Raw genomic sequence first — 26,065 nt, forward strand, 5'->3', positions numbered from 1 at the left:
CTCGTTCTGCTATATATGATAAAATGCCATCGACTGGGTAGCTTAAACAACAGACATTTGTTTTCTCACAGTTCTGGAGGTTGGGAAGTCCAAGATCAAGATGCCAGTGTAGGGGGTGTCTGGCGAGGGCTCTATTCCTGGCTTGTAGACAGCCACGTTCTCCATGTGTCTGGAAGGAGGGGAGGGTCTGGTGTCTCTTCTTATAAGGGCTCCAATCCCATCATGAGGGGCTCCACTTTCAAGACTTCATCTTAACCTAATTACCTCCCAAAGGCCCCATCTCCAAATACCATCACATGGGCATGATGACTTCAATATGTAAATTTTGGAGGGACACAATTCAATCCCTAGCACTTCTTTATGCCTGCTTTTAGTACCACCAGCCTGGGGCCCATCGTTTGGTTGCCTGAGAGACATTACAGAGTCATGGTAAGAGAAATGAATTGAGACAGAAGGCCCGCTTTAGGTTGGGAGGAGTGAGAACCGTGTGAGCTCTACAGGAATTCAGACCATGTGTATTAGTTTGCTTGGGCTGCCCTAACAAAGTAAAGTAGACTGGGCAGCTTAAACAACAAGAAACTCATTTCCTCACAGTTCTGGAGGCTGGAAGTCCAAGATCAGGGTGTGGGCAGGGATGGTTTCTCCTGAGGCCTCTCTTTTGGGCTTGTAGATGGCCATCTTCTCCCTGTGTCTTCACTTGGTCTTTCCTCTGTGCATATCTGTGTTCCAATCTTCTCTTCTTATAAAGACAGCAGTCATACTGGAGTAGGGCCTGCTCTAATGACCTGATTTTAACCTAACAACCTTTGTAAAGATCCCATTTCCACATACAGTCACATTCTGAGGTACTGGGGGTTAGGAATTTTGTGGCAGACACAATTTTACCCATAACACCAGGGATCCCGCCCCAGCCCTGTTGCTTACTAGCCATGTGGTGACAGGAAAATTACCAAGCCCTCCGAGCCTCAGGTTCATCATCTGTGAAATGGGTGTCCTAATGAGTTTGTCTTGTAGGACTGTTGAAATGTATGCAATGCATGCAAAGCACTTGGCACAGTGTCTGACATGTATTAGACTTTTAATGCTTGGCAGTTATCTGTATCACTATTTGGACCTCAGATCCTCCTAGCCTCTCCTCTGGGAAAGTTATTGTTTTTGTTGTCATCTAGGATACCTCACAGAGTATGCAGCACAATAGTACAAGGAATACCAATTCAGCCATAAATGTTGCTTGAAAGATAAAACTAGGTAAGATTTCCATCCTAGATGATCTATTATTTCATGTGGCTGTGTGGGAGTCTTTCCCAGCTGGATGCAACTCAAAGCTTGTAGAATCTGACTCAAGGACAAAACTCTTCCCATTCTCCCAGCTGCTCTTCCATTCATACCCCTACTTTCGTTAATCCCCCTCCCCACCAAAAATCCAGCCCTTGCTTACAATTGGCCTAATTACCCTCAAGATAACCTACTTAAAATGGCATTTTAAAGGGGCTGGCTCTGCTTGTCCCAGTCAGGCATAAGAGTGCCTGGCCAGTGGCTTCTGGGCCTCACCTCATGGGAGATTCACTCTTATTTCTCAGGAAACCCTTGCACGTGGTGGGTATAAATCACCTAGTTCCTGCACTGTGTTCAACTGCAACTAGGACAGGAGTGCAGGACACTTTCCATACCTGCCCCTGGTGGAGATTTCTCTCTGCTTGATCCACCATCCAAAAGGAACTGCTCAGAGAAGTTTTCCAATCCAGGCTCTGCTCGCAGCCCTAAGACACAGCATCTGAGAGCCTGGCCCCTGCCACCACCCAGCTTCAGTGCAGGCAACTCCCATAGAGGGAAGTGCAGCTTCCAAAGCCACAGGCTGGCTTGGCTCAGGACATTTACAGTCGACTGCTCTCATCTGGAGCCCCACCTTCTGCCTAACCCTTTTCTACTTGTTCTGTAGGATTTAGAGGACACCTCACCACCTTCCCGATATGGCCGCTGCTCCTAGGCTCAACCATCCTATGGGTTGGGCTTATCCTAATATCTCCACGACTAACACAGGGCCTTCCAGAGAGCGATGCTCAATGAATGTTTGCAGAATAAACGAGTTGTGAGCAGTGGTTTCATTTATGGAGATGCAATTTCTCCTACATCATGGAAGAACACAAGCAAATCCAGGTATACATATATATTTTAATTTCACAGAACAACAGAGTTAAAGGGAAAAGGAAGCCAAAAATTACTGATTTCTTACTTTTTTCTCTATTTCTTGACCTCATATTATTTTGTTAAGTTTTTTCATATTTCCAAGTAAATTCCTATTCCGATGCCATGCTCTCTTGTTACAGACCACAAAATAAGATTTCAATTTGTTTTATGAAATAGCAAAACTTTTACTACTGAACTGGATAAAGAGTAATAAATGTGTGATCAATGTCATTCATAAACTTAGTTTCTTAAGCTAATTAAACCTTCCATTTAAAGGAATAACATTTGAAAAATTCCAAACTGAAAACAAGAGAAAGCTCCAAGTTACCCTTATAGTACAGGAAACCAAAGCTGTTTGTTATTCACTCTATTTCTCTAGCCCCACACTATCTTTCTACTTAAAACAGTGACTGCTATTTTCAAACACAGTAGAGAATCTACCTTAGACTTCATCTGGGCTTAGAGAAGCTTCAAGGTGTGCCACTAGAACTGGTACTGGCTGTGGCAGAAGTGCCATTTGTGGTGGCAATTCCGGCCTGGGCGCTTTCTTCCTCATCTCTCAGAGCCATCTGATACAAGTGTGGGAATAAACTGGGGAAAGTAATATTGAACTGGGCCAAATGCTCGAGAACTTCCATCTTGCTGGTTTCAGCGTGGGCACGTGGGCCCCACAGGAACCGATAGCACACAGGATCACTGTTGGGCACCTGCCGGTACTCCAGGTAGTTTTCCTGCACCCAATCTTCGGTGATGAGCTTCCTGGGCTCTCCATAGATGGGGTGCTCCCTCCCAGGACACAACCCCAGCACACCCAGCACATACCACATGCTCTTCTCAGAGGTGCAGTCGCCCTCCATGAAGACCAAGCCCAGGGTGATAATCAGGAGGCCGGTCTTGGGCACGCTCTGGTCATCGCTCTGCATCCCATCGTAGGTGAGGCCCAGGGAGGTGCTGAGGATGTAGGAGTGGCTGGCAGGGTCCACTTCCTTCACTGCAATGCCATAGACAATCTCCATGTACTTAGAGACTTTGCTGAAGATGGCAGGGAATTGGTCCTCGTAATTTTTGAGGACTCCATTCAGCATTTCTTCCTTTGTGATCAGCTCCTTCTTTCGATACTTGAGGAGCAGGAGATTAAGCAAATCATACATCATCTCCTGTGGTGCACCCTGGAGCAAGTACTCAGGGAATCCCACATCCTGTGAGCTGCTCGGGCCCTCCTCTTCTTGGATGCTGGGGCTCTCGCTTGCCTGGCTCCATGGAGGGGAGACAGTGGCAGTGGGGGATGAGCAGACACTCTGAGGACTCTGGGGAGGACTTGGTGTTCCAGCAGTAGGCACGTCCTCCGGGGTGCCTGGGATCAGAGGAGAGGTGGAGGCAGAGGAGTTGGAGGAAGAAGAAGAGGGGGTGAACACCTCCATGTCGTCCTCATCACCAGGAACCTGCGCACCCACCAGGGCTGGTGCCTCTCTTTGGGCCCGAAGGTCTTCCTCAAGCTCGCAGAGCTGACTCTTGTCACAATAAGGCATCGCGACTTTCCCTGGGGGCAGAAAACAGGAATGTGGGCTGGAGTTGGGTGACGGGGATGGGGACGCACAGGCCTGGAGGAGGGAGAGAGCGGTTGAGTGGCCTCAGCCTAGAACCACACCCTAGGGGGTTCTGACAAAGGCCTACTTACAGGTCTTCTCTTTAGCTTGTGCTCTAGGGCCTCACAGGGCTCCTGTCCTCCTCGTTGGCCTGTCTCCTGAGGACCTGAAGGGGGAATGAGATGGCCCCTCAGGGTGCAGCCGGCAGAGAATGAGGCTCCAGCACTGACAGTTTTGTGGGCGGGGTCGGGCACTGCGGGGTCCCCTCTGTTCTGGGGCCGGTGGGGCTCTTGTTAACTCATTCAGGGCATGCACCTCACCTTGACGCCTGGCTCTCCTGGGCCTCCTCTGCTGTGACCTGAGGACACTGCCTCAGACCAAGGTCTCACCTCTCAGTTCCTGGAGCTCCTGTAAGAGGAATAGAGGAAGTCCTCAAGCTGCAGACTGCAAGGACACCTTGGACTCCCAGTACCGACAGGAGGGGTGGGCCGGACTCTGTGAGGTCCCCACTGTTCTGTGGTGAATGAATGGTCCCCTTCATACTCACTCAGAGCCCTCACCTTTACGTCGTCAGGACCCGGACCCAACCCATCTGCTGGCCTGAGAAACTCTCAGAACAAGAACTCACACCCCTGATATGGAACAAAAGGCAGAGAGGGGCCCACATCTGGCCACACCTGCCCAGGGCATCCCAGGGAGGACCGCAGGAGGTGCCCAAATTTAGTGGGATCCATGTGTCCTGGAGTGAGCGGTCTGCGTGATATCACCTTTATGTCTGGCAGGTCCTGGGACTCTCCCTCTGCTGACCTGAGGCCACCTTCCTTATGCCAAAGCCCTGTCTCCATGAAACACTGGAAAAGGAAGTGAGAGCGCAACAACCCGCTGTTCCCTGGGTCTTCCCATGGCTGACAGAAGGAACAGGGAGGGGCTGGAGTCCTGTGTGTTCTGGTCTGGGTGGTCCCCTCAGCCCTCACCTTGACTCCTGGTAGGGCCTGGGACAAATCTCTCTGTCGATCTGAGCATGGCCCTCTCAGATCAAGGTCCTCTGCCCTCTGAGACTCCTAAGCCAGAAGTGAGGCTCAGTCTGAAGGCCTCCCCACAGTCTCCTGGGCTGACATCAGGGCCACGGTGGATATTTGTGGGGCCTTCTTTATGTTCTGGGCTGGGGATACCTTCAGTCCTCACCAAAACCTCTTCCCTTGACATATCCTGGGATTCCTCCCTCAGCTGATCAGATGCCTCTCTCCCTTCTGATCCAATCTCACCCCTAAATCCAAGGCCCTCAGCTCCCTGAAAACCCCAAGCCAGAAGTGATAAGGTGTCATGTCCTGGGGGTGTCACCCCTGCCTGGGGTCTCCGAGAGTTGAGAAGAAGGGACCACTGCATTCTATGGGGTCCTTTCTTTTAGGAGTTAGGGGGTACCTTCAACTAGATCGATCACCTTGACTCCTGGCTAAGCCTCAGATGACTCCTTCTGTGACCAGATGTGGCGCTCTCTGCTGACCTGAAGTTGCCCCTCAGACCAAGACCTTCACCTCCCTGAGAGGCCCAAGATAAAAGTGAGGGTGCATCGTATCTGGGCACTTTTGCCCAGGATGTCCCAGGGCAGACAGCAGGGCCTGGGTCCAGACTGTTTTGGGTTGGGGCTTCCCTCAGTCCACCCTCATAGTATTCACCTGTAATCCTGACAGGGTCTAGACCAACCCTCTGCTGAGCTGGCATCACCTCCCTTGGCTCAGGCCAAGCTCTCACGTGCTTGAGGACCCCTTTCCCCACCATGGTGGAATTGACAGCATGTCACACCCAGCTACACCTACCTGGATCCCCTAGGGGTTGAGAACAGGGAAGCTGGACTCTGTGGTGCCTTTTCTGAGATGGGTAGGTATATTTAGTCTTCATGAGGGGTACTTACCTCGACTTCTGAAAAACCTGGCACTTGTCCCTCAGCTGATGTAAGGCTACTCCCCTCAGAACAAAGTCATTTCCTCCCTGACACCCTCCCCAGGCTGAAGTCAGAGGCCGCACATCCAGACAGCCCTATCTGGGTCCTCCCAGGGCCAACAACAGGGGTGGGGAGTTGTTGGGTCCTCGCTATCTGTGGTGGGATGTCCCTACGTTCCTCCCTCTGTGTCCTCACCTGGATGTTTGGCAGGGCCTGGGACTCTTTCCTATGCCGACCTGAGGCTTCAACCCTCAGACCAAAATCCTCACCACCCTCAGAGTCCCCGAGGCAGCAGCGAAGGAGCATCATATCTGGTCACCCTGCCTGGAGCTTCTAGGGCTGACAGTGGTGACAGAGTGGGTTCCTGGGAGGCCTCTGCTGTTCTGGGGTGGCGGTATCCCCAGTCGTCCCTCAGGCAAAGGTGTTCACCTCCCTGACTCCCCAAAAGGAGAAGCAAGGATGCAACACTTCTGGCAACCCTGCCCAAGTTCTCCCAGGGCGGGGCTGGGCCCCAATTTACCTGGGGTCCTGGCTCCCCTGAATCCTTACCTTGACTCCAGGTAGATCCTGGGCCATCCCTCTGCTTTTCTGAGCTCCTGCTCCTAATACCAGGCCCCTGCTCTCTCCCACACCTGGATGTGGAAGTCAGGACACATGCCCATGGCCTCCCAGGCCTGACAACAGGCGCAGGCTTCTGTGGCGTTCCCTCGCTCTGGATTCTAATGCCCCCTGCCTCTTCTCTCTGTGTTCTCACCTGTCTACCCGGAAGAGCCTCGGCCCCCTATCCTCCAATCAAGGCCCACGCCTCTTCCCCATCTCAAAGGCAGAAGTCAGCGGACGTGATTTAGGGCGCCATTCCTGGGGCTTCCGAAGCTGACAGCGGGGGTGGAGATGGACTCTGTGGGTCTCCTCAGTTCTTTCACAGGGTCCCGACATTCGCGCCTGACAGGGCCTGGTCCTGTCCTTATTCAAACCCAGTCACCCATATCACAAAAAAGCTCTGACTTCCAGAGTCGAGTGAAGTGGCATGGGGGAAGGGTGGTTCAGCCTGACAAGTATGTCCCCGAGTGGCTCTCGGCTGACAACGGGGGCACAGCTGGAAGATTCCGGACTCTCAGTCCAGCCTCATTATCTCACTTCGTCTCTAACACAGACAGAGCTGGGTCCCCTCTGCCGACTGGAAGTGTTCACCTCACACCAAGGCCCTCCATTTTCTCAGACCTCCAAGGCGGAAGTGAGAGGACGTGATTTCCGGCACCGTGCTCGGCGTGTCCTGCCTGAAATGGACTCCGTGGGTCCCCTTAGTGAACCCCCTGGAGCCTCAACTTGGGTGCAGGCAGAGGCTGGAGCCCTGTCCCCTGTGACCTGAATCTGTCCCCTCACACCAAGGCCTAACTCCGCGAGTTCCCGAGGTGGGAATGTAGGAGGGGGGCTAAGCCTCACAAGTCTGCCCCGAGTGGTCCAGGGGTGGCAGCAGGGGCACAGCTGGATGATTCTGAGTCCCTCGCCCCGCTGAGAGTCTCACCTCGACTCTAGCACAGACTGATCACGGTCCCCTCTGCCGACTGGAATCATGCACCTCACAGCAACCGCTCAGGTTTCTCAGACGCCCCAAGGCGGAAGTCAGAGGACGTGACTTCCGGCAGCATGCCAGGAGTGTCCCGGAAAAGTGGACTGTATGGGTCCCCTTACTTCACCCTCAAGGTCCTCACCTTCATTCCTAGGAGGCCTGTGACACCTCCCTGGGCCTACCTGAATATGCCCCTCTTGGACCGAGGTCCACACTTCCCCGATTCCTTGAGGCAGAAATGGACTTGTGTAAGTGAATCCTTGTATAGGTGAAAATTGGGGAATTGGTCACCCTGACACCTCTGTCTGGGTCCTTGCAGGGTTTACGGCACGGGCGGAGATGGATTCTTTATTTATGTTGGTGGCTGGATGGAGAAGAGATCCAAAGCCCTGATCTTGGTGTTATCAAAGCACTCTGTAATCAACTGAGCTAACCAGACAGCACGAGATGGAGTCTCTGAGGTTGCTTTGGTTTGGGGGAGTGGACCCCTCCGACGTCACTCATGAGGGCCCTCATCTTGGCAACTGGCTTCAGGACCAAATGCTTTCTGGGAGATATCATCCCTGTCACATCTGAGAATTTGTCTAACTACAGCCTTTGTGAAAAATGACTCCAAGTCTGGAGCTGCAGCAGGGAAGACCTGTGGTAGACAGTCATATCTATAGTGGTGCCTTAGAAACACCTCTCCTGCATCTATATTTAACATATATATTTTAAATTCTATTCTTTGTTTATGCCTTTTTTTTCTTAGTAATTGATCATCTTTGCAAAAAATGTCTATTTTATAAGCATTTTCAAAGATCTGGGTTTTGTTAGTTATCTCGGATATCTGTTTCAATATTAATGCATTTATCTTTATTATTTCTTACTCTCTTCTAACTTCGACTTGATATTGTATTTATTCCCCAGCTTCTTGATTTGCCTGGATGTTTTAAATGTTTTTTTAAGTTTCTAATACATTTAAGGATATACTTTTGCCTCTGAGTATCACTTGAGCTGTATCACACAGTCAGTGTTAAATACTTTATGTGTATTGCTTGAACCCTTTAAAAGTTGAGTATATTACTCTGTTACTTATCCTATTATTTTCTCCATATATATCCCCATATAAGGGGGTGTAAAATTATTTTTGAGAAGATTGTGTAAAGTTTGAGAGGGATAGAATGTCATTTGGAGGAGATCTCAGGATCCAGGGGCGTTTTGTTTTGTTTTGTTTTAATTTTGTCATTAGTTATAGAAGGGAGTTAATCATATTCAAATGCTGTTGACAGAGTTGGTTTTGTTGCAGGAGTGCAAAGAAGTTTAACACTATAAGATCAATCAATATAATTGCCAAGTTGTAACAGTTAGGAAAGTAGAAACCCTTCTGAACATTTAATACAGAGGGAATATAATGCAGGGGACTGGTTACAAAGTGTAGGAGAAGCCAAAGATGGCAGAGGTGGAGAATCCAATAATTAGCAACATGAAGTAGTAAATCCCACCTCTAGGCTGAGAGGAGAGGATGTTACTGGAGCCTATGTGTTGAGTTCGACAGGATCTGAAGTCATGGTGGGACAACGTGATGGTGGCTCATGGAAATATGTGATGGAGCCAAGGAAAATATGTAGTCTTTAAGAAGAAGCCACCTGATGCAGAGGAAGAATGAGGAAAACTCTGGCTGCTCGGTCCTGGTTTTATCTCCTGTGGGTCCCTCCAGTTGGTTAAACCAAAATGGCAGCCAAATGTTGGTGAGCTTAGAAATTGAAGCCTGCAGGGGTCAATCCCTGTATAGCAGAGAGCAGAGCAGAAGAATGAGTGATGGGTCTGTGGGCAAATAGTACTAAGACTGGCTAACTATGTGAACATATTGAGCGAGAAAAATCATATCTGCATTAATCTTAAATGTATTTAATAAAAATTAACATACATTAGTAGTGAAAGAAATGTTAGTCTAAAAGTATAAAATGTAGTGCTATGAGTCCATACTGATATAAATAAATGACCGAATAAATAAAGAAATAGAGAAGAGTAGACAAATCTCCTGTGCAGAAGAATTGCTGAGCATTTATGCAGGTACTCTCTACTCCTCAAGTGTGGGCTGTGCATTAGTGACGTTCTTCCAATGAGAGTACAGTGTGGATGGGGGGAAAAGGGTAACTTTACAGTAGGGAAGCCTGACAAGCACCACCTGGGGGAGGTGGTCAAGATTAACATCAACAGTGGTAAGGCACTGTTGGTAGTATATGTCCTTAATACCATGCCATGAGAATAGCACTTTACCTCTGTGGTCTTCCCCTTCCCAAGTTCATAATCCCAGTGTAATCACGACAGAATCATCAGAAAAAGTCCAAAAGAGGGTCATCCTAAAATATGCCTGACTAGCATGGCACTCTTCAAAACTGTCAAGATCATCACAAACAAGGAATGCCTGAGAAACTGTCACAGCCAAGAGAGGAGCCTAAGGAGGCATCATGGGTAAATGTTGTGTGAAATGCTGGGTAGAATCCTGCAACAGAAAAAGGGTATTAGATAAAAATGAAGGGAAATCTGAATAAAGTGTGTATTTTTGATAATAACATTTTATTAGTTTTGGTTTATTAGTTGTGACAATTGTGCCATACTAAGATGATAGTAACAGGGGAGATTGAGTGAGACATATGCACCCTCTCTGTCCTATCGTTGTAATTTTTCTGTAAATCTACAATTATTCTAAAAGAAGTTTATTAAAAATTGAAAAAAGTAAATTGAGCCAACTAGATGAAGAATATGTATGAAAAACCTATGGCAAACATTATACTTATATGGGGAAAAGTTGAAAGCTTTTACTCTGAAATTGGGTACTGAATGGACCCTTGATTTATGAAAATGGTGCTACTGAGAAGTAATGGGGAGAGGACAGTCATTTTAATAAATCACAGTGAAACAACTGTGTCTCTAAATAGGATAGAAAATGCAACTGGAACCCTCCTGACGCTATACAAAAGCTAATTGCAGAGGAATTAAAGACCTAGTTTCCAAATTGTTGTAAAAAATGTCAGCCATACATGAAATTATGTAGAATAGTAAAATGAACCTTCATATATTTCTGTCATCTAGAGAGCTAGCAGCATGGGTCAAATAGGGCATTGATAATGCTGGACGGGAAAGGACTGAAGGAGGCTGGGGATGCTGGTCAGGTCAGTATCAGAAAGGATGCACATGATATGAGTGGGGGAACGAGAGGAACTGGCAGCTCCTTCTGCCCTTTGTCTCCAAGGTTGATTGCCTTGCCACCTTCATGGGCCTTTCTTTTCAAAGAGCACAATTGGGAATGTAGAGGTGGCTTGGGAAAAAGCTACCTGGATCGATGATCTGTTCATTCCACCTCCCACAGCATCCCCTGCTGAAATCTGGAGCCCTGGAGCTTCAAGAAGTATGGCCTGACAGCACGATTCAGAGACTCGTGACAAGAGATGTTGGGCTGACACTCTGAACAAGCCCAGGAAGATTTTACCCACCTGGAGGCAGTGCCAGGTTATCCACATGTGACAGGAGTAGGGTCCTACCTCTGTCCTCACCAGGATGTGAGCTCTTGATGGGAGGAAGGGTTTCAGGGATTTTGCTTCCTTCATTATATGCTCATTTCAAGGTGTCCTGCAGATCCTGCGCTTTTGTGGGAAACCCTCTCTGGGAATCCCCACTATTGGGACTTGGAGTACTTCACAGAGCAAAGGAAGGGGTCTCTCCTGAGGTCAGAGGTACTCTGAAGGTAGAGAAGATAAGTATCATGGGATGACCCTGAGCTAATTCCACAATGGGAGGGGGCCTCCAGGGACAGCAGTGCATGGGCTTCTTCACCAGCACATCAGCTACCACCAGTCTGGGCAGGATATGTCATGGAAGTCTTAATGAAGACCCTTCACCATTAAAATGGGATTTGGAGTTCCTAGTTGGAAAGGCTCCAGGTTAGCAGTCAGTCTCAGAATGAGAATGGGGTCACCCAAACTGGAGCTCCAGGTGATGGGCTGAGAAGGCACTGCAGGAAGGAAGCACGCCATCTTGATTATCACATCTGCCCATGGATAGTTGCTGGCCCAGATCAATGTGTGCCCCGACCTCTGCTCCACCTACTTCCCCTCAGCTGTCCTCTCTCTCTCTTTTTATTCTTTTCCATTTACAAGTTGGATTATATTATATTTTGCTTTATTTTATTTTAAATTTTTAAATTTATTATTAGCATATTCATTCTTACAAATCATTATATTTCTTTATGCCCTTTTTTGGCTAAGATCAAGTGTAGTGCCCTCACTCTTGACAGGGCCCTCACGGAATTCAGGAACCTCAAGGTTCCACAAGTGGTTGAATTGTGGTTTTTGTCAGAGATTTCACTGAAGGTTTGGGTCATCTCCACATCTACTCCGCCCAGGAACAACTGAGCTCTTGTGGAGGTTGCTTTCTTCCTCAGCTTTGGCTATCAGTGTCTCGGGTGTGGTTAGCCTCTCTTGTAGCCAGAATGGGGTACACAATGTCAGAGGTGAAGGTAGAAAATCTTGGGTGTTTATTTCAAAATGGCTCCTCTTTGCCTCCCCTGGCCAGATCCACAAGGAGATCTTTCTCAGTTCTTCATTTTGACAACCTATTGGGGTTTCTGGGGGTAAGGCCCACGAATTTTCCTCTAAAGCCTGCAGCCCCAGGTAGCTTATTACTCTCATAGTACCCCACACTCAACCTTCAGAAATTCATCAGAGTTACCACTTAGATATTCTTACCAGTTTATGGCTCCAGCAGCGTTTGCTCCAGGTAAACAGATCTTTCCTGTGGCTCTTTGTACGCACCTGTCTCTCCACATTTTGGGTTGGTGGTTTGCCCTAAAGTCTCAGTTCTCTGATGGGTGTAAGAAAAGTAGTTAGTTTTTCAGTTTGTCAAGCATTTTCTTGTTGTAAGAATGGGAGTGTAGACAGCTGTACAGATTTTTGGACTGCTTAGGTATTACATATACATATTACCTCCCTTCATGTCTTTTTACCCTTCCCAATTTATGTCTTCATTGTCTTAAATATTTCTTCTATGTACGTTTAGAGCCACATCAATGTGATAACTTTTGCTTAACCTGTCAAACATAACTTAGAAAACTCAAGGGGAGAAAGAAAGTCTATTGTATTCACCCTTATTTTTGCTTACTATGTTCTTTCTTCATTCCGGATGATCCAATTCCACATTAACCTTTTCATAATTTTTATTTTTCTGTTTGGGGAACTATCTTTTCCTTCATCAGAAAACATCTTGATTTCCCATTCATCCTGAAGGATATTTTACTAAATATAGGATTCTTTCTTCACTCTTCTTTCCTTTAAGTAATTGAGAGATGTGCATTTTTCCTTCTGGCCTTTGTGATTTGTTTTGAAAAAAAAAAAAAAACCCACTGTGATTTTAATTGTTTTCCCTCTGTGTTAGGCTGTAATGTGCAAAGAAACAACGTTTATTGCTTATAGTTTCAGAAGCTGGGAAATCCAAAGTGCAGGGAACACTTCTGGTGAGGGCATTCTTTGGTGATGACTTCAGTGTAACAGGGAGAACTGGTGGATGGCTTGAACAGAGAGAGAGGGAGCTTCTCGTGTGCTCTCCTTTTAAAGCCAGCAGAACTACACCAATGACCACCCATCAACGGATTAATTCTCATATAGTCCTCACAATCTAATCACCTCTTTAAGGTCCCTCTTTCAGTGACCATAATAGGATTTCCATGCTCTCGACATTGGCAGTCAGGATTAAGCTTCTAATACACAAACTCGAGGGACATAATTCAATCCATATCATCCTGTAAGCTGAGGTGTGGTTTCTTTCTTGCTGCTTTTAAGATTTTTTCTTTGTCTTTAGTTTTCGGAAGTTTGAGTGGTGTGTCTTCACTTGGATGTTTTTGGGTTTTTTTTTTTTTTTAATTATTATTTATAGTATTTGGCTACTGAGCTGCTTGAATTTGTACGTTTATGGCTATTCTAAATTTGGAAAGTATTCTGCTATTTTTTATTTGGGAGCTTTTCAAGCCCTATCCTCTTTTTCATCTCTTTCCTGTGCTCCAGCAACATGAATGTTAGATCTTTTGTTATAGTCCTGTAGGTTCCCGAGGCTCTGTTCATTTTTATATCAATGTATCTTCCATCTGTTGTTCAGACTGGGAAATTCCTATTCTATCTTTCAGCTCACTGATTCTTTCCTCATTGTCTCCATGCTCTTGTGAGCCCATCCAATGGGTTTAATTGCAGTTTTTCATTTGAGGAAACTTCACTGGATTTTTCTTTGTATGTGCTGCTTTGTTAAGACCTCTTTTTTATTTTCCATTTGTTTCAAGTGTGGTCCTAATTTTGTATTGAAACATTTTTATGACGGTTGATTTAAGATCTTTGTCAGATAATTCTTTCGTATCTGTCACCTTGGTGTTGGCATGTATGGATTGTATGTTTTTACTTGTTTAAGATCTTCCTCTGTATTTTTGCTTTGTTTAAGATTTTTCTGCTTCTTGTTATGTGAGTGAATTAAAATTTTATTGAAGGATATTGATTGTATGTATTTATGGAGTACACAGTTATATTTCAATATGTGCATACAATGTGGGATGATCTAATCTGGTAATTAGCATATTCATCACTGCAAACCTTCATCATTTCATTGTGATGTGGACATTTGACCTCCTCTCTTCTAGTTGTTTCATAATCTGTGTGAAACCGTTGTTATTAAAGATTCTTGGGTCCACGGCATAGCAATAGAATTTATTTTTCCTTTCTAGCTGTAATTTTGTGTCCATTAACCAGCCTCTCACTTCCCTCCCTCCTCCCTGCCCTTTCCCACCTCTAGTAACCACAGTTCCTCCCTCTCCTTTTACCAGTTCAATGTATTATTTTTTTGTTTGTTTCCTTGTTTGTTTTTAGCTCCTACATATGAGTGAGATCATGCGGCATTTCTCTTTCTGTGCCTGGCTTATTTCACTTAATTTTCTCCAAGCCCATCCGTGCGGCTGGAAACAGCAGATTTTCATTCCTTTTTATGGGTGAGTAGTATTCCCTTGAGTCTATATACCACATTTTCTTTCTTTTAGTTGAAAGATAATTGATTATACATATTTGTAGGATACAAAGTTGAATATCAATACCTGTGTACAATATGTGATCAGTATATCAGGATAATTACCATATTCATCATTTCAAAATTTGATCATTCTTTGTGACCCTTAACCAACTTATCGCTAACGCCCCTTCCCCTCTCCCTTTCCCACCTCGAGTAACGACAGTTCTGTTCTCTCCTTTTGAAAGTTTAGCAGATCATTGGGATTGTTGTTTCTTTCTTTGTTTCTTATTTATTTGTTTGTTTGTTTGTTTGTTTTTTAGCTCCAATTTATGAGTGAGGTATTTCTCTTTCTTTGCCTGGCTTATTTCACTTAACATGATTTTCTTGAAGTTCATCTATATTTCTGCAAATGACAGAACTTCAATCATTTTTATGGCTGAGTAGTGTACATATAATTCCTTTGTGTATATATACCACAGTTGCCTTATCCAGTCATCTGTCAATGGACGTTTAGGTTGGTTCCATATCTTGACTATTGTAAATAGATCTGTGATAAACATTGGAGTGCAGGTATCACTTGGACATGATAATTTCCATTCCATTGGGTATATACCCAGTAGGGGGATTGCTGGATCATTTGGTAGTTCTATCTGTAGTTGTTTGAGAAAACCCCATTCTGTTTTCCATAATGGCTGCACTAATTTACAGTGCCACCAACAATGTACAAGGGTTCCCATTTCTCCACATCCTCACCAGCATTTGTTATTAACAGCCTTTTTGGTAATAGCCACTTGAAAGGAGCAAGAAGATATCTAAATGTAGTTTTGATTTCCATATCCCTGATGATTAATGACATGGAGCATTTTTTCATATACCTGTTGGCCATATGTATGTCTTCTTTTGAGAAATATCCATTCACCTTATTTGCCCATTTTTAAATTGGTTTATTTAGTTTTTTACGATAGACTTGTTTGAGTTCCTTCTATTTTCTGCGTATTAGTCCATTGTCAGATGCACAGTTTGCAAATATTTTCTCCCGTTCTGCAGGTTGTCTCTTTGCTCTGTTGATTGTTTCCTGTGCCGTGCAGATGTTTTTTTAGTTTGATAAATCCCATCTGATTATTTTGCTTTTGTTGCCTGTGCTTTTAAGGTCTTATTCATAATATCTGTGCCCAGTTCTACATCGTGGAGGGTTTCCCCTGTGTTCTCTTCCAGAAATTTTATAGTTTTAGGACTTACATTTAAGTCCTCAATCCATTTTGACTTCATTTTTGTATGCGGTGAAAGATAGGTGTCTAGGATCATTCATTTACACATGGATATCCAGTTGTATCAGCATTATTTATTGAAGGGGCTCTTCTTTCCCCAATGTTATGTTTTCAGGGCCTTTGTCCAGGATCAGTTGGCTATAAGTACATGGATGTATTCCTGGGTTCTCTATTCTATTCCATTTTTCCATGGGTCTATTTGTATCCTGGTACCAGGCTGTTTTGGTTACTACAGCTTTGTAGTACATTTTGAAGTCAGGAAGTGTGATACCTCCTGTTTTATTCCTTTTGCTCAGAATTCCTTTGTCTATTCGGGAATTTTTGTTTGTTTGTTTCATATGAATGTTAGGATTTTTTTTCTATTTCTGTGAAGAATGTCATTGGGAATTTGATAGGGATTGTGTTGAATCCATAGATCACTTTGGGTAGTATGATCATTTTCACAATATTAATTCTAGCAATCCATGAGCATAGAATGTCTTTCTGTCTTTTTGTGTCCTCCTTAATTTCTTTCAGCACTGATTTGTAGTTTTCATCGTAGAGATCTTTCACCTCCTTGGTTAGATTTATTCCTACATATTTGACTTTTTTTGATACTGTCATAAATGGGATTGCATTCTTGATTTCTTTTTCTGCTAGTTCATTGACAGTGTGTAAAAACACTACTGATTTTTGTATACTGATTTTGTATCCTGCTACTTCACTGAATTCTTAATTGAGCTCTAACAGTTTTTTGATAGACTCTTTAGGCTTTTCTCTATATAAGATCATGTCGTCTGCCAACAGGGACAATTTTACTTTCTCCTTTCTAATATGGATGTCCTTTATTTCTTTCCTTTGCTCAATTACCCTGGCTAGAACTTCCAGTACTATGTTAAATAGGAGCGGTGAGTGTGGGCATCCTTGTCTTGTTCCAGTTCACTGAGGAAAAGCTTTCAAGTTTTCACAGTTCAGGATGATGCTAACTGTGGGTTTGTCAAATATGGCCTTTACTGTGTTGTGACACTTTTCTTCTATGCCTAGTTTGTTGAGAACTCTTATCTTGAAGGGATGTTGAATTGGATAAAGAAAGTTTTTTTTGCATCCTTTGACATCATCATATGACTTTGTCTTTCATTAAGTTGATGTGGTGTATCACATTTATTGTTTTGCTTATGTTGAAAATTCCTTGCATCCCTGGGATGAATCCCAGTTGATTAAGTGACGTATAATCTTTTTGATGTTCTGTTGGATTTGTTTCCTAGTAGTTTGTTGAGAATTTTTGCATCTAATTCATCACAGATATTGGCCCGTGGTTTTCTTTTTTGGTTGTGTCTTTGTCTGATTTTGGTATCAGGTATGCTGGCCTCATAGAATGAGTTTGAAAGCCTACTGTCTTCTTTAGTTTTTTGGATAGTTTGAGAAGAATTGGTATTAAATCTTCCTTAGAAGTTTGGGAAAATTCATCAATGAAGTCCTCTGGTCCTGGGCTTTTCTTTGTTGAGAGACTGTTGTTTACTGATTCAATCTCATTGCTCATTACTGGTCTGTTCAGGTTTTCTGTTTCTTCTTGGTTCAGTCTTGCTGTGTTATATATGTCCAGACATTTATCCATTTTCTCTAGATTTTCAAATTTGTTGGCATATAGTTGTTCATAATAGTCTTTAGTGAGTCTGCATTTCTGTGGATTCAGTAGTAATGTCTCCTTTTTCATTTCTGATTTTGGTATTTGTGTCTTCTCTTTGTTTCTTGGTTAGTCTAGCTAATGGTTTGTCAATTTTGTGTATCTTCTCAGAAAAACAAGTGTTTGGTTCATTAATCTTTTGTATCTTTTTTTTTTTTTGCCTCTTTTTCATTAACTTATGCTCTGACTTTTATTATTACTTTCTATCTACTAATTTTGGGGTTGGATTTTTCTTGCTTTTTTAGTTCCTTGAAGTATACTATCAGGTTGTCTATTTGAGATCTTTCATCTTTATTTGACATAAAAACTTATTGCAATAAACATCCTTCTTCAGACTGCTCTTGCAGTATCCCGTAGGTTTTGGTGTGATGTGCTTCTATTTTTATTTGTTTCAAGAATTTTTTTAATTTCCTGCTTTCCCTCTTTTTTGACCCACTGGTCATTCAGGAGCATGTTGTTTAATTTCAGTGATTCTGTATAGTTTACAAAGCTTCACTTGTTATTGATCTCCAGATGTATTCAATGTGGTCTGAAAAAAATACTTGATGTAAGATCAATATTTTAAAATTTGTTGAGACTTGATTTGGGCCTAATATGTGGTCTACCCTGGAGAATGATCCATGTGCTGATGAGAAGAATGCATATTCTGCATTTGGATGAAATGTTCTGTAAAGGTCCGGCAGGTGTGTTTGCTCTAACGTGCGGTTTAAATCCAATGTTCCTTGGCTAAGTTTTTGTGCAGGTGATCTGTCCAATGCTGAGAGAGGGATGTTCAAGTCTCTAACTATTATCATATTGGGGTCTATCTGTCCCTTTAGCTCCAAGAATAATTGGTTCATATATCCAGGGGCTCGGATGTTGGGTGCATGTATATTCATGATTACTACATCCTATTGCTGAATCATTCCCATTATCATTTTATAATGTCCTTATTTGTCTCTTTTTATAGTTTTTGTTTTAAAGTCTATTTTATCTGATAGAAGTGTACTTATTCCTGCTTGTTTTTGGTTTCCACTTGTGTGGAATAACTTTTTCCATCCCTTCTCTATTAGTCTATGTGTGTCTTTATGTGTGAAGTGAGTCTCTGGAAGGCAGCATATATATTTTGTTCTAGATTTTTAGTTCATCAGTCATTCTACATCTTTTAATTGGGTAATGTCATCCATTTATATTCAGGGTTGTTATTGAAAGGTTTTGCCTTACTCCTGGCATTTTATTGACTTTTTTAATGATTGTTTTATGTTTGTTTTGCTTGTTCCATTCCCTTTGATTACTTTTCTTTTATGTTTTTTGTTTTTCCTTTTCTTCTAGTGATAAAATATAGGTTTTTTCTCTTTCTTGTTTGCGTATCTACTCTACCAGGGAGTTTTATTCTTTCTCATGCATTCATGACAATGATTATTGCTCTTTTGATTCTGAATGTAAAACTCCCTTGAGGATTTCTTGTACGGTCAGTCTCATTGTGGTCTCCTTTACTTCTGAAGGATAGCACTGCTGGTTATAGTGTTCTTGGTGGGTCATTTCCTATAAGGTTTCTGTTGAGAAGTCTGCTGTTAGTATGCTGGGGATTCCCTTATAGGTGACTTGACACTTTTCTCTCACTGCTCTCTCTCTCTCTCCCTCCTTCTCTCTTCCCTCTTTTTTTTTTTTTTTTTTTTTTTGACTTTTGACAATTTGACCATAGTATATCGTACGAGGGCTTTTTTTTTTTTTTTTTTTGAGGGGGAGTTTGAACCTGTTTGGGGATCTCTGAGACTCTTGAGTCTGGACGACCATATCTCTCAGAATACTTGTGAAGTTTTCAGCTATCATTTTGTTAAATACATCTCTAATGACTTTTCCTTCCTCTTCTTTTTCCAGAACACCCATAATCTGTATGTTTTCATGCTTAAGCTTGTCCGATAGATCGCATAAGCTTTCTTCAGTTTTTAAATTCTTTTTTCTTTTTGGTCCAACTCAGTTAATTCAAAAGCCTGTCTTCAAGTCTAGAAATTCTTGCTTCTGCTAGTTCTAGGCTCTTGCTTAATCTCATGGTGGTATTTTATTATTTTGTTGAATGAATTCTTCAGTTCCAGGATGTTGCTATGTTCCTTTTTATGATATCCATCTTTTTGTTGAATTTCTCCTTCAGTCCCTGGAATGTTTTTCTCCCTTATTGTTATTTCAGTCTATTTTCTTGCATCATGCTGAGTTTCCTGAAGATTATTATTTGGAATTCCTTTTCCGGCATTTCATAGATTTTCTGCTGTTTGGAGTCTGGTATTGGAGAACTATTGCTTCCTTTAGTGGAGTCACGTTTCCTTGTTTTTTTCATGCTTCTCATCTCTGTGAGTTGATGTCTGGGCATCTGGTGTGGCAGTCACTTCTTCTAACTTTTGGAGTAGTTCTTGAATGGAGAAACTTCCTGTAGAAGTGTTCTATATTACCAGTCAGGTTGAGTAGTTCAGGTTTGGTTTCAGGTGAGCACCATAGGGTAGTCTTCGTGCAACTTCTTCAGCTGCATTCAATCTTGGAGTTCTCTGTGGGTGTCTTCATGGCTGAGGCAGTGGGGCCTTTGGCAGTTTCTTCTTGGGAGTGGGTAACACTGAGTAGGGTTTTTGTGGCTACGGGCACAGCATTAAGTACCTTGGGGGTAGGCTGGTTCGCTCAGTGGTTCCTGTGCCAAAGTGAATGACTCTGTATGGTGTCGCTGTGGTCACCAGTCGAACTTTGATTCCTTGGATAGGTGTTGTGGTAATGGTCAGTTCCTCTGGTAAACTGGGCAGGGTTGAAGGGGTAGTGAGCAGAGTGTACAGTACTGGGCAAAGTGCTGGTGCACTTCTTTGTGCCCCTGAGTGAGGTGGGCAAGCTTTCTGAAGTTTCCCCACTGGAGTGTGTGGGTCTATGCAAGTTTATCAGGGCCACAATGCACTGTGCATACCTGGGAGAAGCCAGCATGCTCCCCTCAACCTCTCAGTTGGAGTGGGAGTTCCCAGCAGGCTCTCCAAGGTGGGTAGGACACTGCATTGCCCAGGGGAGGTGGTTGGGCTTTCTGAAATTTCTCTGCTGGAGTAGGTGGATCTAGACAATATTACCTGAGATGTGCCCGATTGTGAGCACCCAAAGGTGCTCCAGACCATCATGCTCCTGCCACCCTGTGCACTGTGTTGGGTGATTTTTGTTTGAGATGTTGCCTTTTGGTTGTCATGGTATTTTACTCTGGATCTTATTTAATGCTTCTATTGTAGCTGGCTTCCTCTGACACCACTCTAGCAAGAGAAGCAGGGTACCCTTTCATTACTGCCATGTGGAAATGGAAGACCAGGTTCCCGTCCTGACCTCCACTGACACCCAAGTCTCTTCATTACTGCTGAGTGGGAGTGGCTGCTCTGGGTCCCCACTAGGCCTCTACTGATACCTCCTTATATGGGAGTGGTTGGTATTTTCATTCATGTCCCCCATGTGGCCTCCACTGATACCATGGTTTGTGGGGGATGCCCTCATTATTGCTGGACAGTAGTGAAAGTCTTCACACTTCATTAGGCCTACTTTGTTGACATCCCAGTTGACAGAGGAAGGGGTAACTTGTTATTTTTGGATGGAAGACCATGTTCCCCACATAAGCTGTACAGACAAGCTGGGGTTGGGGGTAGGGGAAGGCCTCATTTGTACCTGGTGGGGAAGAAACTCCAAGCTCCCACTCAGACTTCTCTGACACCAATCTAATGGTGGTGAGGGGGCAGTTGGAGCACCATGGTATATCCTGATGAGGGTGAAAATCTAGGCTTCCTACTTGGATTTTGTTGGTGTGTGTGTGAGGGAAGCCTCAGATTATTTAAAACATTTTTTTTTTGGTCGTGGTGTTTGGTGGGAGTAGGGCAGTTGTTGTGTAAAAGATTTCCATCCTATTCGGCTGACCCCATCCTTTTTTGCATAGACAGAGCAGGCTTTTGGTGAGGCTTTTTTTGCCCCCTGCACCTGCTGGCCTTTTCATTTGCTAGCTTTTAAAGCTCCATTTCTGAAATATATGAGGCATAAGGATAACCCAAGGAACTCACCACTGTGTTATTCCTTGGACGCCAAGGTCTTCACCAGCCTGCATTTCTCTCTCCACTGTTAAGTCTTCTTATGCTTGTTTTACATATATTGTTCTGAGTGTTTAGTTGTACTTAGCAGGAGAAATGGGGGAAAACACATTTACTCCATCTTCCCAGAAGTGGAAGTTGAATCCCTATCACAACAGTGATAGGACTGAATAAAAACCAGCCTTGACTTTGGTCACCACCATATCTCGGTATATCTACATAATTCAATTGACAAAATACTCTCCCCACAAATCTCTTATCTTTAGTCTTTTAAAAAGTTGCTTTACTCTGCAGAGAATATAATTTTAAAATAGAGTTTTTTTAAGGTATTTTTGACATTGACATTCAATGAATTTCCCAAAGTGTCTAATTTGAAAATTTTACATATCTATACACGAGGAAAACCATCACCATTGTCAAGATAGTAAACATATCCATTACGCTTAAAAGGTTCCTCCTATCCCTCTGTAATTCCTCCCTCCAGCCCCTTCCTGTGTCACCAGTCCCAAGCAACTATTGATCTGCCTGTCATGGTAGATTAGCTTGAATATTGAAAAGGCTTATATGAATACTTGAGAGGGGGATGGTTGCAGTGTATTGTAGGTATATGATTAACTTTTTAAGAAACTGTCAAATTGTTTTGAAAAGGTGTCATTTTATAATCTCACCAGGTATGTATGAAAGTTTCAGTATTTTGCATGCTTGTCAACCTTTAGATGGGATGATAATTTCCAATATCAGCCATTCTAATAGTGTATAGAATTCTAATTGTGATTTCGATTTTAATTTTCCTAAGAAATAGTGATGTTGAGTTTATTAATGTGACTATTTCCCAGCTTCTTCCTACATAATTCTTATTTTCTAAAGCTATTTTAAATGACACTGTTGTCTATTTTAGATAGGTACAGCTTTTTGCATAGACTAACTTGTGGCCTGTGAAAAATAGTTTTAGTTCTCCTTTTCCAATCTGGAAGCCTAAATTTTTCTTGTTGCACTGAACAGAATCCCAAGTACAATACTGAGCAATCCCCCTCCCCGTATCATGAACTTATTATTCTTGGATAATAGTTTCCTGCATGCAAACATCCACCACAACTTCTGGCATGTAAATGTCTGCCTCACTGCTGCACACTCACTATTAAAATCCAAGTCTCGGTACTACACCTATTGAGATAAGTAGGTCCCCCAGATTTGAAACAAGACTGGGATACGCAGAAGACCGAGTTTATTTACTGAGTCTGCCAGCCTGAAGGCAGTGATTTCAGACTGGAAAACAAAACTGGGGGGACCTCTGTGGACACTGGGAAAAGCGAGTAGGATGGAAAAGTTTCCTGGTGGCAGCCAGGAAGTGAGTCTTCATCAGGGTTCCTAAGAGAAATTTTTAGGAAGGTAGTAGGATGATTCATATCTCCACACAGACTTAAGCGTGGCCACATTACTGTGGGTGGATTGTAGGTAGGAAATAGAAAAATCAGGTAATGGTGAAGGGTGGGAGAGAACAGAATGAGCCACTGAATCAGGTGGCCCTGGGGAAGGGCTTGGAGAAGACACCCTCTCCTTGCCATGTGATCCCGCAGAATTGAACCATGCATGAGGAGTGTGGCAGGTCTGTTCGCAAGGCGCTGTCGGTTGCTAAGAAAACAGCCCATTTTCCAACCAGGGCACCTTGGCCTCCCCCCACTCCCAGAGGAGTCAGGATGGGCCACTGTGATGTCTGAACCACCCCTGCCAGGACAGGGCTAGACAGGCTGGGGGACTGGCTTGCTGACCAAACAAAGCGGAGGGTGTGGCTGCTCACTGTCCTGTGCAGGGCGTATATAGGGAGGCCAGGGGCCCTGGGACAGACCACTGGGCAGTGCTGACATGGCAAAGGAGACCAGGAAACCACAGCTCACCGGAAACACCAAATCGGGGAAGAAGACGAAGAACCCCTCTCCACCCAAGTCCAGAGGAAAGGGCAAGTTTAGATGACCACCCAAGCTCCTTCTCGTCTTCCCCTTGACTCCTTTCTCCCAAGTTTCCTACCCTGTCCTCACCTGGTACAACCCCCTCAGCCCACACGCATTCTCAGGAAGCCCTTGTTCCCATCCCTTCTCCACCGTCTTCCCCAAACCATTGCCCTTCTGTGATCTCCCTGTTGTCCTTCCAGGGACCCAAGACATCCGTGAAACTTAGAAGACTCCTTCAAGGGAGTGTAAGGACAGAAGGCACTGCAATAATTATCGCCCCCTGAATTAAACCCCAAAAAGGTAAAGGGCCAACACTATTCAGCCACTATCAACAGCCGAATGAGGAACTGCAGTAAAAAGAGCCATAGATCCAAAAGGACAACGAGATTTGTCGTTGCACCTCGGGTGAAGAGGAGATCCCAAGTACCAGTGATGACCTGGACACCCGCCAAATTAAGAGTGAGACCGGAAACCTCGAAGTTATCTGCCCTGGATTGTGGCAATCGAACCTATGAGGACTTGCCTGAATTTTGGTCCCCCTTGCAGCTGCAGCCCAGCCTCATAATCGGGCCCCGGTACCTTCCATGCGTCAGCAGGTGGCTCAGCGCCCTCCTGTGTCTGCATCTCCGCTTAGTGACCAGGCTGCACATTCAACTCTATCTGGCTCCACCGCCTATGCTAGTGCTGTCTCCCGACCTTGTGCTCGGGTTCAGATAGAACCTCACGTTTGACTGGTTTTGTAAGCAAACCTTGGAGGACCAGAACATTCCTGCCCTGCTGTCTCACCATGCCTGACATTTTCTCCTCTCCTCACCGCTTCGAGCAGGCCACTTTGGGGTTCTAATTCCACTCTGGCACTTGCTGCTCCAGGTTGAGGATGAACGACAAGGCCTGATGCAGGAGGAGCAGGTTGGTCTGGGGCTTCTCACCGTTGAGGTGCAGCTGGCACATGCACCCCAGCTCCTTAAAAGCTTCTTCGGTGTCTCTGATCCCCAGCGGCTCATGGGGGTTACTGGTCAACCGGCCGTTCCTTCTCCCACTCGGCCTTCTGCTCTGGGGGCAGAAGGTCGTCCTCATCTGGGCTCCTGCGTGTCCGGGGGCCGTCGACTCCTTCTCTTCCTCCGAGCTGTCAGCCACCGACGTGTTCTCCTCGTCCTCCGTCTCCTCCCGCTTGATTGCGCTGGCACCCGCCGCGGCACCCCTCGCCCAGTCCATTGTAGGAGGCGGGAGCGCTCAGGGAGGGCGCTGGGCTAGCTGGGGAGGCTGCGATGGCAGGCGGCCGACACTGCCTGCGAGGCCCTGCTCAGAGTGGGCGCCTCCCACCAGGCCAGCGTGCCGCCCGCCCTGCAGCAGGGGGCCTGCAAAGCCCGCGGCCAGCGTCCTGTGGCCACACAGCAGCCGGTGCACATTGCACGCCCTGCCATGGACCACGTGGATGCTTTCGTCCCGGTGGTCCAACATCTTGTTCAGGCTGTGCGGACCCCATCGCAGCTGGGCTTTAAGGCACAGGGAGCTCCTGCTTGGGGCCACTGCGATGTTCCTGCCAGCCCTGTGGGGAGCCCACGGGGGTCAAGGGGCTAGAGGAGAAGTTATTGCTTGAATGATCCGGGGAGTAGGTGGAGGCCAGAGCCTTCCCAAGGGCGTCGTGCAGCTGCAGGCTATGGTCTCGCAGGAGCCCACGAGGCTGTTGGTCCGCTGATGGCCCGTGGTTGGAGATGCTGCTGTAGGCGGCCCTGAGGGCCAAGGAGAAGGTGGACACAACCCAAAGCCCGCCGTTCACCTCTGCTCCCTGCAGCTGGTAGCCCACGCGCTGGTGCTGGTGCAAGCGACCAAACACACTGCCACAGCTCACTGAGCTACGGGCCTGACGGGAGGGGCAGGGGAGACCAGCTTTTGCCCAGCACGGTCTGAAGCCCACCCGGCCTGGCAGACTCCAGGCTGCTGTCGGCGGCTCTCCACTGAGGGTTGCCGGGGTAGGTACTGGGAGTCACCCTTGATGCCCAAAGGGGACAGTGGCCTGGGGCTGCTGAGGGCCAGCTTGCCCGGCAGGAAGCCAGCCTGAGTCAATTCGCCAACACCCGCGTCTCTCCTGAAAGTGGCATAGGCATTCTGCTCACCGCCCTCGCCTCCAAGTTCAGGTCCCAGGAATGTCGTGGGAATCACCTAAGTGGGCCCTTCACTGTAGGTGGGGCTAGGGTCAAAGGGCGAACTGTTCTGGTTGCTGGTGCCCGAGGAACCCGAGCTGGGTGTGTCCTGGAGACCCGAACCTCCAAACCGCTCACCTTCAAGGAGGCGGGCAGGCCCTTCCCACTGGCCACAGGCAGCAGAAACACCACGCTAACGTCCACGAGGTCGCTGACTTCCTTGTCTGTGCCCGCAGGTGCCATCCCCTGTGGCTGACTCATTCTCCAGCAGTGATGGTGGGCACAGAGGCCTAGAGACAGCCCCGCACAGCACTGCCTGGCACACAGTGAAGGGGGGTGGGGTGTCGGGGGCGGCGGTAGCATGAAATTGGGGGCCCTTCCCCGACAAACAGGCATCACTACCCGGCCCCTTACGGTCACATGTTGGCGGCCGTGCGTGGCCCTGGCCCTCTCCTCCATGTCACCTGGGGCGTTGGGGCAGGGTCGTGCATGGTCCCTGCGGTGCACGGATCCTGATTATAAATTTAGTTCCGTTTTAAAATAATTTAAGATCTTAATTTATATTTTGTAAAGTTTTTTCTGTGCTGTAGTTAACTGAAGTAAATGGAGAAGAGATTCCCTGTCTAAAAGGCAGGTTTAGATTTTTTTGTTTCTGGGTTAGATCTCCAC

General features: G+C 45.5%; 1 pseudogene; it reads right to left on the reverse strand.

Annotated features, from left to right (window-relative positions):
* Positions 1-2,657: 2,657 nt before the first annotated feature.
* LOC134368361 (transcription factor E2-alpha-like) lies at positions 2,658-25,657 on the reverse strand (annotated as a pseudogene).
* Between the last annotated feature and the right edge of the window lie 408 nt (positions 25,658-26,065).

The sequence above is a fragment of the Cynocephalus volans genome, chromosome X, assembly GCF_027409185.1.
Source record: "Cynocephalus volans isolate mCynVol1 chromosome X, mCynVol1.pri, whole genome shotgun sequence".
NCBI classification, from domain to species: domain Eukaryota; kingdom Metazoa; phylum Chordata; class Mammalia; order Dermoptera; family Cynocephalidae; genus Cynocephalus; species Cynocephalus volans.